The 15,829-nt window shown below is 36.1% G+C and overlaps 1 protein-coding gene across 2 annotated transcripts in view; it reads left to right on the top strand.

Annotated features, from left to right (window-relative positions):
- Positions 1–15,829, top strand: part of LOC101889341 (ADAMTS-like protein 1) — an 82,577-nt gene that overhangs the window by 26,307 nt on the left and 40,441 nt on the right. The gene's annotated exons all lie outside the window — the stretch shown is intronic.

Genomic DNA, 15,829 nt, shown 5'->3' on the forward strand with positions numbered 1-15,829 from the left:
TCGGTTGGAAGGCGAGAGTTCATGAGTAATATACTACATATGTGTGTGTTGTCAGCATTACATATGAATGTTTCTTTTAGTTTTATCCTCTCTCAAATAGAGGGGGGAAACATCGAAATACTGCCTTTCTGTTGTGGTGGGAAAATCCATAAGAATTTACGACTGAACTCTTTTTTGACTGTATGGGGTAAATGCATGGCAAAATAGCGATTTGCAAACAATTTTCCCCCCAGTCATTTTTTGATAGTGTAAATAATTGAAGTCAATGAAAACATTGATGTAGGCCAAGATATGTTGATGTTTTTTTTTTCCTTTTTTTTTTGGAACTGTGTGGAATTTTCGCTGATAAAAACGAATTCAATCTTTGAAGTTGGAATAATATAAAGATATACTAATTTCGTGACTCATTCATGTTCGGAAATTTAAACTCTAATTTGACAAAGTGGAACAATAGAAAGTTTTTTCATTGCCGAATTGCTTTGAAAAAGTGTTTGCAAAGCGGTAATGATAACCCTTGAATCACGGAGGCTGCATTTTATAATCAAGATTAAAGGTTCTGGTAGCTCTGGGCAGTTGGCTATTTTTCTGTTTAGGAATCCACCAAATCGGACTTTGGCATCCAAAAATACGGCTTATTTAGGTGCCAAAGCTCCAAAACTGCAAAGGATTTTTTTCGCGGACAGTCCGGAAGATAAAATCCCTTTAAAAAACGCTAATTTTGGTAGGGGTTTTAAGAAAGATTTAAGTGCATTTCAATTTAATTCTTTCCACAGGCATCTTATGGTTGATCTGTGAGATAGAGACCTCTATATGCAGATAGCTGTTCAAGATCAATCATTTATAAGGTATTCTAGGAGGAGAGGGTTTTTCAAGAAGGGACATTTAAGCGGGTATCACTATGATGGAGTGGAGTTTTAAATAATATGAGAACTTTTAAAGGGGTGTCCTATGGATGAGAAGCAGAATTTTTAAATAAAGACTTTTATCTGCAGAAAGTCCCTTTTAAGGAATCATATTTTTACGGATTTGCTTTGGCAAAAGAAACTTGCCTTTTTCCGAACAAATTGGAATGCAACAGAATGAAGACCTTATACGAGATCTTTAATGAAATGTTTCTAAAGAGGGTAAAGATATACAGGGTGAGATAAAAAAACTGGTTCGCTCTCCGTTCGTATTAATCGACCGTGGCATCAGAATAAATGCCAAATATTATCGCGAAAATATTCTGGAGGGTGTATTAAAGCCTTGGGCACGCAAACATTTTGACCGCAGACCTTGGACATTCCAACAGGACTCAGTACCATGTCACTCAGCACGCGCCACCCAAGAATGGTTACAAAATTAGGTTCCTCGCTTCATTTCAAGTGCACAATGGCCACCAAAATCTCCGGATACCAATCCGTTGGACTGTTGTGTCGTGAGAATTTTGGAAAGCAAGGTTGGCACTAAAAAATACCAAAGTGTCGATCACCTCAAGCAAGCGCTTCGCCGGGAATGGGTCAAAATACCGCAGAACAACATTCGGGCAGCGTGTGACGGTTTCATTGCCCGTTTGAAGGCCATAATTCGTACCAAAGGTTACCAATTCGAACAAATCTAAACTTATTCTAAAATTGGATGCTATTTCCGACATTTTTTGCTTTCATTCAATAAAATTTAGAAAAAAAAGTAAAAATTATGGCGTTTGACTTTGTTGCAGTTTTTTTTATTAATATTGAAATCTCATAATAATTCGGTTGAAATTGTTGGCTCTCTAAACATTGGGTTCAGTCCTGTCCGAGGGCTTAGGTTCTTCAAGAGCTTTACAATACTATGGAGCGCAAGTTGAGATATGTTTTTTTAGAAGGCTGTACAACTCCAATGATAAACCATATGAGTCCATGTTTAAGTTTAATCCTCATCAGGTATGTATGTGGATTACCTGGGGAATGCTCCTCTCCGAAATGCTTCATTTTCTTACATTTTTTACAGTTTACAGAGAAAAATAAATTAGACATTTCTGGCTACGTCGCTTGTACTCATATAAAAGAATAATTTTTGAAAACTCCTCAATTGAACAGCTCGAAGGGTTGATATTCAATTATCCCTGTTTTAAACATTTAAAGTATAGCAGATACATTTTTCAGTCCTTAAACAAATTGGTTGAAATTTTATTTTGGATACTGGCAGGGAAAAACCACTTTGAAACCATAAAAAATTGGAAGGTTCCGTTATATGGGGGCTATACCAAGTAGTAGACCAGAAACAAACATTTTTTGCATGGAGAGAACAGATTTACCCCAAATGTAAAGTTTCAGTAAATTTGGTTGGAAATTGTGGCAGATACCTTCTAAATACAGAAAATCGGGAGGTACCCGCCCTTTTTAATATGGCAAGAATGTCTCTTATTAGGTGGGTACAAATGCTAGGTTAGTTATTTAGGCAGTAAGTTTTCATCACGAACTTTACGAATTATTGGGCAATAATGCAATCGAATCCGTGCCTTTTTACACTTCATGATACATCCAGTGTTCTGTAGCGTAATTTCCCCTCACAAAATCGGTCCAATCAACCAAAATTTTTAAATATTTTTTATGAAATTTTTATTTCATTTAAATTTAATTCTGGTATATATTTTGTATTTTATTTTGTTGTTGGCTGAACAAAAAGGTTACATCCTTGAATTGTCCAACAATATCCTGGCCACAAACAAATTTTGGTTTTAATGCTACAATTACAGACATCAACAAATATCCGTTGACGAAAAACTCTCTAATCCCTCTTTGATGGCCTGTAAAGTTGTCTGGGTGTTTGCGTGCGTGTGTCCTGTCCTCTGGTGTTATGTCTGCTTTTTGTTGTCGTTGTTGCTTAGTTTTGGGTTGTTTTATTTTGTCATTAATTCCACGAAGGATTTGTCCTTTTTGCTGTAATTTCATAATGGACTTTAGTCCATGGAAAGAGGCGGGGCTTTTTTTTGGGGACGGTTGCGTGTGACACTTAAAATAATTTTTTATTAGGAATAACACTTGAGCAAATTGATTTCAAGATTAAATCGTAACACAGACCCTTTTTTGGTTTTAGTTTACAATGAAACGAGAGTAAGGTGGAGTTCTGGAAATCCTTTTTCAATTTTTCTACAGAGGAATACATTTAGATTTATTGAATAACATTTTAAAATATTCATTAAGAAAAGTAGGAAAGAAAATGTATTTTCTCCAAAGGAAATTTTGCAATTGTTTGTTAGCCATTTTTTTGCAGAGCACAAACGTGCCTTGCTTCATAGAAAAGAAATCACCATCATCATCATAAATAATTTTTTGTGGCGCGTAAAAAACCCAGAAACATTTCAAACTCCATCAAAATAATTAATTACGATTCTGCCCTCCGCTGGACAAAGGAGCAAATCATTAATTTTCATTTTATTTATGCCAGGAGAAAGAAATGAGAAACAACTTTGTAATGCCATCCAACCGGGGAGGGGAGGAAACACCCCAAATGTTTTGGTGAGGAGATATGAGGGGAGGGTGGATTTTAAATAGTAGTAACGGTAATTACATTTAGCACTACTCCACACTATTGGCCAGACTGTGGCGCATTGGTTGGCACCTCAAATCACGCACCATTTCACATAAATGAAAAAGTTTTTCCTTTCTCCTGGAGCAGAGTACCGAGATATTTTTTTTGGCGATATACATCATGATCGGTAAGTAGTTCCTGCTGGGTTTGCCAAAAATCCACCCACGCAAATATACACACATACATGTATTCCAATACCTAGCAAACAGCATGTTTGCTGGGGACAGTAGCCCACATTACAAAATTAATTTATCATTTTGCCTCACTCGGGCGGTATTTTCTGCTCTGTTATGCCTGTCTCCCACTTCTGCATGGGTATGGCAGTTGGGCACAATAAATTAATTTACAAACAAATCAGGTAATAAAACATAGAAAGCATTAATTAGGTAAATGAAGCTCAGAAGGAGGAAAAAATAGCGACAACAGGAAATCATTTCTTTTTTGTGATTTTGAAAAGTCAACTTAATTTTTGTGTCAAGGAGAGAGGGAGGGAGATAAATGAAAAATGTCCTATTTAAATCAATTCAAAGTGATCAGGATAAGAATAACATAATAAATTACTATATCAAAGGAGCAAATTAAAATTTTCTTAAAAATCGCAGAAATGTTTAATTTCAAAACGAGTAATCAATAATTTCTAATTTTAGATTTTAAGGAAAATTCATTAGTCCATTTGAATTTAAGAAAACCATGTAGGGTTGGGAAGGAGGAACAAGAGTCAGGAATGATGAGGAACATTGCAGTAATTTGGAATTCATGCTTCAATCAAAGAGGGGGAAAAAGTATAATAGAATCATTTTTCAGCCGAATCGACAGTCGAGCATTCTCAGAGGGCAGTTGCTAATCGAATTGGTTGAAATATGATATTTCGGATACTTAGTGGGAACACAACCACTATGAAACAATTAAAAAATCGGGAATTTAAGTTGTATAGGGGCTATACCAATTAGTGGGACTGAATGGTTTTGGCCATATGGTAGCTATACCTAAACGGGGGACAACATTGCCCATTTTCAGCACCAATCATCCTGCATACACCATAACGCTTTGGGTTAAATTTCGAAGCAATAGATTAAATAAATGTGAACTCTATCGTGACAGACAGAAAGACGGACATCCATAAATCGTCTTGTGTATGTGTGTATGTCTCACAGACGTGGATATCGAGAGAGAGAGGTAGAGAGATAGTAACTCTCCTTCTGGCAGTAAACATTGTGTATTTTCAAAACTTACTGATCGATGGTGAGTTTTATACACAAACATATGATTGTGTGCGAGGTGTGTTGAATTTCACATTGTATATATCTATGCCCGATTTGGACCTTATCGACAAATTCCTTCACTTCATATGAAATACGTAATGAATTTTGGAAAATGTTGAAATATTCTGAGTTACCAGATATATTGGACCAAATGTGTGGAAATAATATTTGAAAAAATCAGCCATCTATAATTAATTTTTGGAAATAATTGTTAATCTAAACGTTTTGTAGGGGAGCTACGAGAAGGAGTGAGCCGATAAATTCCATATTCACATCTTACCTTAGAGAAAAATATGTATATACCAAGTTTTAAGGCAATCACCGACTTGTTTCGCAAGTTATAAGAGTTATGCCGAAGGAGTAGTCCGACATCTACCATTTTCTTAAAATTACTAAAAGTATTTTTATATGTAAAATTTGAAGAGAATCGGATGATTATTTCAAATTTCTTAGAGATGTAATTATTCAAAAATTTGACACGTTGTTAGGGAGATAGCAGAAGAAATGGTCCGACAAAACCCATCTTTGCATGTTTTGGTAGAAATATTGAGACGTGCTATATTTGAAAATAATTTGATTCTATGAGCTTGATAGTTATTCAAAATGTTGACCCCTTTGTGGGGGAGGTACCAGAAGAAGTAGACCGATATATCGCATCTTTACTTGCGTTAGTAAAAATATTGGGATAAATGCAAATTCAAGAGAAATGGATGCTTATTTCGCATTCCATGAGAGATACAATTATTCAAAAATTGTACCCGTTGTGGGGGAGGTAACTACAACGACATCATCCATCTTCTACCAGATCTGTGTTATCAAAAATGTGGAGATGTGCGAAATTTAAAGAGAATCGGCTGCTTATTTTACATTTTCGGAAAAACATAATTATTAAAACATTTGACCCCTTGTGAGGGAGGTACTTAATGGAGTGGGCCGATATGGTCCATTTTCGCACCTGACATAGCACCAACCTTAGTATTAAGATTTGCAATTTTTGCACCAAATTTCATGATCCTTTCTTCTTCTATTATATTATTTTCTGTAAAAACTTTGACTTTTGTGGGGGAGGTACCAGAAGGAGTGGAACGATGTGGCCCATCTCTGAATTCGATCTAAGATTGATATTAATTTTACGATGTACCAAGTTTGGAACAAATTGGATATTCCCTTGGAGAGTTATCGTGAGTACCAGCCAGCCAGGCAGGCTTTTCCTGAAACGGATTTGGTCCAAAGAGACCCAGGGTCTAAAACAGTTATTTTGATGAGGCACGTTTTGGCCATATTCAATGATATCTACCCTCTGTAGGCATATGGCTGAGTAAGAAACTACATTCTTTCTACCCATTCAAAAAATAATCTCAAAAACTCCTCCAAAAATCCGGGTGTTTTAGAACATTTTCTTAAATTCAGGATTTTTCTTCGCAACCCCTTAAATAAATATTATTTAAAAAATTTTAAAAACTCACTCTTGAAAAATATTTTTTAAAAAAGTTTTTAACCAGTAAGTCCTTTGAAATGTTGATTAAAAGCAATCGCATATATTCGCATATTTTTTGCGAAATTTTTACTTTGCATATGTAGATCCAGAACATTACTCAATATGTTAGGATTTAAACTTTAGTTTTAACAAACAAAAAAAAAAAAACTAAGTCCACCCATGTTAAGGTATCTATTATTTTGCGAAAATCGCAATTTTTGCTCAAGAGGTCCTTGATAGAGTGTCCTTAATAAATCCTAGGCCTATAGTTACGCCGTCCAAAGCTCTTGTAAAAAGATGAATGCAAACAACGGTTTTGGAAAGTTCAATATTCTTCGCAGGGAAATTCTTCAAAAATATCCGTAATAATTCTCGAGAAATTACTGCATATTTCTTCAGAAATTCACAATAATGTGGATATTTGCTAAATAATAGGCGCTTTAACATGGGAATCTTCTGGTATCTCCCCCACAAAAGGTCAAAAATTTAGAGAAAATAATTTTTTATTAGTGCTATGTCAGGTGCGGAAATCATCCACTCACTGGTACCTTCCCTACAAAATACAAATAATGTTGATTACCAATTAATCCCACAAATCTGGAAATAAGTAATTATTGCTCATCTCAATATTTTTATCAGAATTACCATTATCTGTTTTAATACATCCACTCCTTATCCTGCCTTCACCACCAAACTTCAACATTTTCCAAAAAAAAATATGTACAACTATCTCAAATAAATTAATACGACTACTTCGGTATAGTCCAAACCTGGTACGTCCCAATAATTATATCAGACTAAGGTCATATGCAAAATATAAAATAAAATATTGGTTCACTCCTTCGATGCCATCCCAATGAATAATAATATTGGCCTCTCTTTAACTAACTACTTGTTCCTCCTCTTGCAACATCTGCAATCCTTTACCCATAATGAGATTTGTTTCGCGATATTATCGAAATCGTTTAAAATTTAGCTTTCCCTAGTTCGTGGAATTAATATTTATAATTGAAGTTGCCCAGACGATATATACTTTTTCTATTCTTATCTGACAACAACTAAAAGGCTAAAATGCCATCACCACTGACCTGCTAACAATGCAATTAAAACCCACATTATTTTACACAAAATGTTCAATTTGCTTCTGGAATGTTTTGTAAGTTAATTTATTGAATTGCAAAAAAAAAAAAACATAAGCCTTTCCACACTGCCAGTTAGTTATGCTAAAGCCTCTCCCCCACCTCTCCATCCAAACCTCCCCATCCCCCCACTCAATAGACCTTTTAACATTATGACCACTTAAAATCATTCACATTAAGTGGTGGCGCTGGCGCTAACGATTAATGTGACTGGCATGCAACGTGAATAGCGTCGGACAGCAGCAGGAGGCCTGAGCGTCATTTTAAAGCTTCACCCCAAGCAAGTGCAACCAAGCAACACATTGGCGTACGTGGCCAGCTAAATACCCATATAACACGCACATTCCTTTAAACAATTATGCGAGAGCAAAGAAAAAACAAATCAGGAATGCCATTCCAAGAAGGCCATCAACTAGAGTCCGGGTGGCAGGAGTGGGTGATGCGTGGAATGGCCGGCGTTAGGGTGTTAATGAAATATGGATACAGTTTGTTTGCCTTTCGTTTTGGAATATTTAATTTAATTGCCTAGCAAAATGGCGTGGGATGTTTGTGACAGAATCTTGGCTTGGAATCCTTTCGTTGATTATTTGCCTGTTCGGCCCAGTTGGCCCCCTTGCTGTTTATTGCTCCTAATGACGCTGTTATTATTTTTGTTGGACTTCCGGGAAGAAAGAGATTTAAATCATGGCCAAATCACTTAAGTCACGTACTTTTACGTGTCGTAATGTCTTTAAGAAGCCGTAATAATATGTAGTTGGTAGTGAATTGTAATGAGATGTTCTATGAAATTAATAAAAATTATTTAGCGATTTGCTCTTTCTGTTATGACTTCCTTGACCTTGGGGGTTGGTTTTTTCTTCTTCTTGTTTTTGTAGGAAATATTATGAATAAATAAATATTTGCCTTTTTGTGTGTGGTAAAGAGTTTATTTTTCAAATCCACGTGGTTTTAAACATGAAGTTACGGGGTTGACAGCATCTGGTTGGAGGTTTGGTCCTCCGAGAAAAGCGGCTGCATAAAATCGGCTGTTACTAGATGGCATTCCGTCCCAGATTAGCTGAGCAAATTTATAGCTCAACGTTTTAGCACAGTAAATGAGGACTCACACACCAGAATAAGGGGAGACTAACACAGCTCACCGGACATATCTATCGTGTACACAGGTCTGTCAAATTACATAACCTTGTAATCGGTCATTTCATTAGGCTCAGACCACCTCCACATTATCGTCTATCTATCAACAGACCTCCGACTTAATATACTCTGAACTCCATTTCCCTTAACCATGGGAAAGCCAATAGGAAAGAATTCAGAGAGTACACCAATCATCGCTTCAGAGAACTGTCCAACTCATCTGATGTTCAGGTAGCAGATAGGTGTTTCTTGGACAACTTCAAAGGTACAACCTCTCGCTACATACCTCGAACATATATATTAAGGCGAAAAAGGTGGGTAGAACTTCTGAAGCATTGCAACTTTGGATAATGATTAAGTCCCTCACGAACCCTGGAAAAAGGATGATCGGACATTTGTCATCGCGAATTATTTTAACCGAAAATTTACAGATTACCCCGTGAGTAAAAGGGCTAAGAGAAGGATCCTACGCCATGTACGATCTCTCCCAGCCGAGGCATTACCGCCACAGTTTACATTGGAAGATGTTGCTTATATTATCAGAACCGAGAAGTCATTCAAAGCGATTGGTCCTTACCGAATTTCTATGGTTATGTTGAATCAACTGGATGAACCAGGATATAAGTATCTAACCAAAATCCTCAATCTCTCGTTAGCCACCCTAATAGGCCTGGATGCCGGGAAGGTTACAGGTGGTTTTTTTCTACTGCCAGGCAAGGACTCCATCAAAAGTTATTCGTACAGGCCAATAGCACTTTCGCCGGTAGTAAAGACGCTCCAGGCATTACTCCTCCCCAATAACCGAACATCAACACGGATTCCGGAAATTGCACAACAACAGCTTTACACGCTAGTAACGTGTGCAAATGAAAGGTATTCATTCCTGCCAGAACGCCACCCTAAGAATCGTAACAGCTCTTTATGGCACCCATTGACCATCTATATAACAAGGCGAAGGTCAGACCGGTTATAGCAGAGAGAATACCATACTCGAAAACCATCCTCTTCCCATTAGAGCTGAAGAAAGAGAGCTGCCGCGATAAACCAGAGTGGCTTTGCCACCAGTTCATAGGACACCTGCCCAGCGTGTGGCACAGGCCACTATGACACGCTGCACCTCTTCAACTGTCCAGCTAAACCTACTCACCTAACTTCCTTTTCGCTATGACCTCAAACAATACAGGCAGCTTTCTTTTCGGACTTCGGAAGCAGGCCCCAATTAGAATAGATTAAACAAAGTTTGATTAAAAAATTATGGCAATATTTCTCTCAATAATTTGAGAAAATCATCACTGAACCAAACCAAAAACCTTTGCCGACCCTTGCATTTATCCTTGTTATCTGCTGTACAAATGTAATCTCAGCTCTTTTTTTGAGTTTTTAATTGCCAATGTATTTCCTTAATAATTCTTCAGCATTGGGTCATTTGAGGAATATTATCTCTGAAATCAGCTGCATAGAATTACTGAACATTAGCCATGAAATACGAATTTTCCTCTCTTTCTCTTACTGCCATCTCAGACCACTTCTCTATCGCCAAAGAATTTAAATCCCCGTATATTCTTTCATATTCGAGATAATCTCAGAAAATCACAACGACTTTTTGAAAACGGTCCAATAAATATGAGATTGAATACAATCGCATTAAATATTAATGGCTGTCTAATGTAAGTCAGTCAACCAAAATGTTCGAAACGAACCAGGCATCCATCCAACCATCCATCTACTCATTCAACAACCCAACTTTGGCATTTGAAACGAGTCTCTTGTTTTGTGTGATGTGATATGAATATTCGTTAGCAGCAGATTGTTATTTCATTTAAGGTTTGTAATGGTGTATTGGTGAGTTTATATGGCTGTGTGTGTATTAATGCCTTTGTAAAATACTATGTAGCTTTTTTACCTTTTACTACAGCATCTCATCGTCAGGAGCGGCAGCATCGTCATCATCATCATCCCTTGTCAAAACAATGGTTGGCCTAAACATTACATCCTGTCAAGTTAAGTGAATACAAACGCACACACATACATACACACAAATGTCAAGATACATATCTGTGTATTGGTAATGGCATTTACAATATTATGTGGATAGGTATATAAGAAGCAGCATGCTGGTCCTTTTTGTATGCAAACTCAAAAAATTGTTTTCACATTTTCCTTTTGTGTTGAAAAGCTTAAACCGAGAGAGAGGCAGCGGGCGAGTACGGATTTTATGGAAAAATCATCATTGGTAATGATGTTGGCAGTCCTTATTGTTGTTGTTGTTACCGGCGATCTGGTTTCACACATTTCAAAAGATTTCCAACGCTTTTTCCACGATTAAAAATTTAAGTAGATAGAGATAATAAGGAAATTGTATGGTTACGTTGGCAGGCGGGTTGGCATGTTGTGCCACATCAAATGCCTGACTGACAGCAGCTCACCTCCCCGACCTCGCCACATTGGCATATTGTTTATTTTTAACTTTTGTGATGTGATTTCCTGGCTAAGGCCAGGTAGTCAGTCAGTCAGTCAGTGAGACGGACAGACAGACATGATAAGTTAAAGGTTAGCAACCCAAAACAGAAATTTTAAGAAATCTATTATAGCTGAAAATAGTCTTTCTGGAAAATGTGTATGGCGAGTTTTCCACATGAAGTGGCGAGGAGGAGGAGTCGGCAGATTTTTCTCATGTTTTGTAATGGTTATATCATGTTTATAATTACGTGCCTATGCCGGTGATTGTATTTCCTGACCTTGTCAGGACATTTTCCTGTACAGTTTTATACATTTCATTTCGCTTTTCTTTTGTGATTATGAAAAGTTTATTTTTACTTCCTGCTGTGCCATTTCGTGTGGTCCGGTCTATTTTTGCGGTGGTTTGTACTTGCTTCTTTGGAGTGGGTAGAAAATTTAATAGATGAAGTTCATCGAAATTTAAGAGATTTGTAATTTTTTGGAGGTGATTTAAGTGGACACTTTGAGAAACATTCTGACCAAATGTTCCAGAATTGCAAATAAAAATTTTGGGAAAAATGTTGGTGTCTATATGAGTCTCAGAGAGATACCATTTTTGTTTTTATACCCTCCACCACAGTATGGAAGGTATCTTAGTTTGTCATTGTATTTGCAACACCTCGAACTATACATTTTAGACCCCACAAAGTATATATATTTTTGATCTACATAAAATTCTATGTCGATTTAGCGATGTCCGCCTGTCCGTCTGTCCACGTTTTGGAATAGCCCCCATATACTGGTACCTCCCTATTTTCGGTATTTTTGTGATTAAAGCGACATTATTCACTAGAATTGTTTCAAATTTAGTATTTGAAGTTCGTAAGGGATACCACAGCTTATGACGGAAAAATTGTCTGTTCAGGTCTACGTCTTCGTATAGACCACATATATTGGTACCTCCCTATTTTGGGCATTTTTGTGATTAAGGCGACATTATTCACCGGAATTGTTTCAAACTTGGTATTTGAAGTTCGTAAGGGATACCACAGTTTATGAGATAAAAATTGTCTGTTCAGGTTCACATCTTCGTAAGCCCCCATATAACGGTACCTTCGGATAATCGGTATTTTGATGATTTTAGCGACATTATTCTCCGAAATTGTTTCAAATTTGGTATTTGAAGTTCGTAAAGGGTACTACTGCCTAAGACAGAAAATTGTCTGTGCTGGTCCACGTCTTCGTAAAGGCCCCATATAACGGTACGTCCCGATATTCGGTTTGATTATTCACCGAATATTTTTTTTCAAGTTTCACATTTGAATATTCTAATGGTTTATGACAAATGTTGCCTATGCAGGTCCACGTCGTTGTATAGACCCTAATATAACGGCAACATTCGGTATTTTAAAGATTTTAACAGAACTTTTAATGGATTTAATTTCCCGTTGGAGAAATGTCTTTAGAAATATTCGTTTATAGCTCTAAAGGTACCTTGGAAAATGTTGCGGTTAATATTTCTTCTGGTTGCTCAGAAAATGTCTTTGATAAAAACATTTATACATCCAAATAATCCTTGAAAAAAGGGTCTTCAATATCGATGCTTATAGTTTTAAAGGTTCTTTGAAAATACCCTCTTGATGTTCTAAAGGTTCTTTGGAAAATGTCTTAGAAAATCTTTAAAGATCCACTATTTTAGCTCTGATGGTTCCTCGAAAAGTGTCTCAAAAAAAAAAACTTTTCATTTCAAACGTTGCTTAGAAAAGGTTTCTGAAAATGAATCTAGAGCTAAGAGCGAAGATTCATTTTCAGAAATGTTTATTTGAAAATGCCTTTAAAGGTCTACGTTTACAGCTCTAAATGTTTATTTGAAAATTTAGCTTCAAACGATCCTCAGGAAATATCTCACAAAAACCCATCGTTATAGCCTCCAAAGGTTCTTTAGGAAAAATAGGTTCCTTGGCTAACCAGTTTTTAGAGCTCTGAAGGTTCCTAAGAAAATGCCTTTGAAAATCTATGTTTATTGGTTCCTAGGAAAATATTTTTGAAAATTCAAGATTGCTTTAGTGGTTCCTTGGAATATGTCCTTAGAAATCCGTATTAAAATTTCTAAGGGTTCTTTGAAAATATTATGGAAATTCAAAGAGCGTTTTTCTCGGGGGATAATGCGAACACATGTTTTTGGAAATTTACGTTTTCGATTGGAGAATATTTTCAAAATCCAAGCCTTTACCTGGGACGATTCCTTGAAAAAGATCCCTTGAACTTTATTTGAAAAATTGTAAAAGTTCGGGATTTAAACCCGTATGATGGTTTTTAAATTATATTCGAAAATTCTCGTTTTTAACCCTAACAGCCCTATGAGAAATGTCTTAACAAATCTCATTTATAGCCCAAAAAGTCCCCTGGGAAACTGTTTTTAAAAATCTATCGTTATAGCTATGGTGATATCTTAATTAAATGTCGTAAACATGCGAGCTCTTGGCTTGGGAAGTCCCTTGGAAAATAGTTTATGGCTTTAAAAATGTCCTTAAAAATTTGCGCCTATTGGTCTGATCTTTCCTGTAAAATATATCTGTAAAATTTCCTTCAAAAATACCTTTTAAATTCCTACTTATATATCTAACTGTTCATTGGAAACATATATTTTAGAAATCAAATTTGTAGATCCGAGTGTCCCTTGGGAAGATGATTTAAAAAATTTACGTTTTCAGGTCAGATACAAATAGCTTATGGTCTTCTGAAAAAATGATTTCACAAATCCCAATTTATTGGTTTGATTGGGCCATGACAACTTGATCATTTAGAAATACATCCATAAAATCGTATGTATGTGCTTCTATAGATCAATGGTCCTTCATAAAAATGTACCTGAAAATCCTTTCCTTAGTCATATTTCATTATAAACTTTCACAATTTTTTATGTAGACCCCACTTTAAAAAATTCAACGAAATACAAAATCCTACCCAGAGGCCAATTAACATTTAAATTTCGCTTTTCTTTATATTCTAAAACGTTTATATACCACTTAGGCCAAGTCAACTATAATCGCCGTTTAAAAATGTATATCCTCTAAAACATGAATATGTTGTGGGTGTGTGTGTGCGTGCATGCATGCATACGCCTCCATGTACTACCACGCACACACACACCCACCCAGAGACGCACTCACCTACATTTAGGCTAGATGTCCTTGTCGTGCAAATGATTTAAAATTTTCCAAACATACACTCGCACACACACTCGCAAAAACTGTTAGGGAATGGAATGGCAAAGTATTTAAACATTAACTTGGCTTTTATGTTCGGTTTTTATTTGTTGTCATAGTTGTAGATCTTTAAATGCCTATGGAGAATACCGGGAACATGTTAAGAAAATTGTAAAGTGTGGATTAGGGTGATGAGGTTATGAAGCGAATTTAAAAAAAATGAAATTATTTAAAATAATTATTAGAAGTTGGTAAAATCAGAACTGAGGTATAAATGGCGCCCAAATATATAGTAAAATATAAATAAAATAGTTGAGCGCCATCTATACTTCAGTTTTAGTAAATGCGTTTTCAGCCAAGTCCACTTCGTTCAAATATCGATATCTAGATGGGGTTCGCTGTAAAATGTAATTAAATTTAACTCTAGTGATGAAGGGAAAGTGGTATTTTCGTATAAGTTATGCCTAAGTTGTTACACAAGTTTGTGCCTAAATGTATGCCATAAGTAGTTATCTTCCAAATATCGATATTTAGGTGGCGTTCATTATAAGATGTACTTCATTCTTACAATAATCATATTTTTGGAATGTTGACATCCTTACAAAGAAATTTTCCAAACGACCCGCTATAGCTCATACCATTGTCTCGTGTACGCCTTCGTTATGTTTTTAATAACCTTTTCTATATATTTAGATCCGACTCTAGCTGTAGCCTACTGCAATACGTATACTGCAAATATCGATATCGAGATGGCGCACATGTATTTAAATCTAACACTAATTTTAAGTTTTTTTCGCATCCTTGCAGTACAAGTTTCCACACGAGCCGCTATAGCTCTTACAATCATTTCATCTGGTTGATGGTTACGTATATAATCATTTCTGTTCTCTGGCTATACTTTAGTCAGTCTAAAGTCTAAAAATGTTCGATCTTCCTATTGATTTTAAATTATTTCTAATGCTTTGGCATATTACTAATGTCTTTTGAAAAAATCCATTAGATGTTGAAAAATTCACCAAAAATCACCTGCTCTTTCACATTTTCCACTACCCTCCAATATACATGAGTATGTGTTGGTGTGTGTATGTGGCTGCATTAGTAAACCGTTCTTGTGACTCTGCCATTACCTTGTTGAATTGATGGAGTGAGCGGAATGTCGTCCTCTTCGCATCTAAGTAATGCGGCACGCTTTCGTCCACCGGGGAAAATAACAATTTTCCTTACGACGTGTGTGGCATAGCAAGACAAGTATGGCAGACATATGCGCGCACTAACAACTACAACTACTAATAACTCGACAAGAAATTCCCCCGCACACACATATAGACAAAAAATTGTGTTGGAAGGCCCAGTAAACCAGAGATACCTTGAGTGGACTTTAGAGTGCGAAAACGTAATTTTTGACTTTAAATGAAAATATATATATGGAAAGTTATAATTCAAATTTAATCAAATGATGATTGTAGATCTAACGTAAATCTGTAGGAGTTTTTTTAGCGGATAGCTAGAAGAACTTCCATGGGTGAAGAAATTCTATAGCATATTCATAGAAAGTCAAATCGGCTGTACTCAAAATAACTTAAATGTGGAAATTCGCTAATGTAAAGGCTATAT

The sequence above is a fragment of the Musca domestica genome, unplaced genomic scaffold (genome assembly GCF_030504385.1).
Source record: "Musca domestica strain aabys unplaced genomic scaffold, Musca_domestica.polishedcontigs.V.1.1 32, whole genome shotgun sequence".
In the NCBI taxonomy this organism is placed as follows: Eukaryota; Metazoa; Arthropoda; class Insecta; order Diptera; family Muscidae; genus Musca; species Musca domestica.